We start from the raw sequence: 2203 nt of genomic DNA, 5'->3' as shown, positions 1-2203 counted from the left end.
CGCTGGATGTTCACCTGGTGAGGTGTGAGCAGGAAACTCTTGCACAAGAGTGCTAACCCTAGTAGGCGTCCCTTCAAAGCCGTCTGGGGCTGGGACCCCTAAGTCTTCGTCTTTCCTCTTACGTGCCCCAGCCCTCAACACCACCACCTCAATCCCTCTACTCCTCCCATCTTTGCCAGGAAAGCAAGCCCTAAAACAATGCAACTATAAGGAACTTCATAAACTTTCTTGGGACTGGAGGCAGAGTTCACCCGCAGGCCGGTGGGCCAGAGTCCGGAAAGTTGGGAGTTGGCAGGGAGTGCTCCACGTGACAGAAGCAGAAGGCCTAGAATGACACTGAATCTGGGAATGTTTGCGCTGAAATCTCTAAGTCCCTTGGGAACACAGGGACCACGGACTTTTTTCAAAGCTAATGTCTCCTCATTTCCTCCAAATAGCGAAACTGGAAGTAGAAAAACTTGGAAGTAAAGCGTATTTTTTAAGGAAAGCAGCAGAGTTCTGCACCAGTTTTTTTTGGGGGGGCGGTAGATTCCTACTGGCAAAGCAACCTCTTTCCTCCCTGGGTCACCTAGCCACCCTATCCCTTTGCCACTCAAACAGTCTGGCATTATTTGGTCCCGGGGCCCCATTTCACTCCAGTGCACATCGGGGGCTGAGATCTAAATACTCATTTGATATAGCGCAATAATCCTTTTCTCATATTTGATGGGAATGTTTTCCATATCCCAGTATTTGACAACATCTCCCTATAGGGACAGGTTTGTATTTATGTTGGTAAAATGTCCCCTGCCTCAAAGTCTATTGTAACCCAACACCTGACAACCTCGAATCCCATTTCTGTTTGCAGAAAGGGTTTATTCAAGCACATAATGGGATCCCAGCAGAAAGCCTTTTAGAACAAGGGGCTATGGTAAACTTCACCACATGAACTCCGTTTCCAGGGCTATTAAGCTTTTAATTGGAAAATAGCAGAGGAAATTTCAAGGTGACTATAACGTGTTAGCAGTTAGTATGGAGAAGAAAAGCCCAAGTGGGAATGAATGTAGAAAGCATATGGTCCGAATCACATTTAGGAGGAGCTGCCGGCTCTACTAAGTCTCGGCAGCTTATACACTTATGGGAAAAATCATCAAAGACATTGGAAAGGGAGGAGGGGAGGATTACAAGTCAATGTAACCTCACTAGACTTGATCCACTCGCGTTTTGCTCTGGATGGGGTGTGCGCGTGTGTGCTTTCAACCCACAAGTAACTGGGTAGAACTGTGGCAGGTATTAATAGTGAAAATCTGAAAGATAATGTGTGTATATGGTTCTCTTTCTCTTGGAGCGCACACAATCCTGATGTGTGTATCTAAAAGCTCGCGGAATACATGTGTCTTTGCTGGGAAATTGAACATGTTCTATGTTCTGACTCCAAATCTGGGAGTCTTGGTAGCTGCTCCACATCTCAAGAAACAATCAAAAGGACAGTTTCATATTGTACATCAGGAAATTTTCTGCTTTGCTGGATTCTTATGGAGGGGGAGGTCAGGGTTCCTATTTTGCCGTTTTAATCGCGACCACGGTGACGCTGGAAGTCGGGGGCGTGCAGAAAGCCCTTTGAATGCAGGAAAAGGAGCCCTCTCTCTCTAAGTATGAACTTCTCAGCTTTCACGCTGTCCGTGCCTCTAGGCATCGCTCTTCGGCCAGCTTCAAATTGAAAGAAGGGGAACAAATGTCTAACGAAGCTATGGGACAACCAGCAATCGATTTGAGGTGACAATAATGCCCTTGTTCTTCCTCAGTTAATTGGGGACACTCATGCGCACCGCCCCCCCCCCCGCCCCAATGGCATCCCCGAAGCCGCCCTCTGAGCCGCGGGACAGAGGCCGCATGCGGCCGGGGGTGGGGTGGAAAGGGGTCAGGGGGACGACTGAACTTGCGTTTGGCCTATCCCTGGGACGACGCTCAACAGAAAGGTCCTAGGCGGTCCTGTCCTCACACCATTTTGGCAGTGGGAGACCAGAGGCTCTCCAGGGGCCTAGCCTTTTGAAGCAACCGGGGGCGAAGAACGGCCTGCAACCCCGCGGGCTCTGTGTAGCTTCAGTAGGTGCTACTGCTGGGTCCTTCAAGTTCTCGAACTTTCGAAGCTAGCAGCGACTCACGCCTAAGAACGAGCGCTCCCACAGCTGCAGATTTTTCAGACCCAGCCGGGTCACAGGCC

Source organism: Pteropus vampyrus, unplaced genomic scaffold (genome assembly GCF_000151845.1).
Source record: "Pteropus vampyrus isolate Shadow unplaced genomic scaffold, Pvam_2.0 Scaffold354, whole genome shotgun sequence".
In the NCBI taxonomy this organism is placed as follows: Eukaryota; Metazoa; Chordata; class Mammalia; order Chiroptera; family Pteropodidae; genus Pteropus; species Pteropus vampyrus.
Note: the sequence above shows the minus strand (reverse complement) of the source record.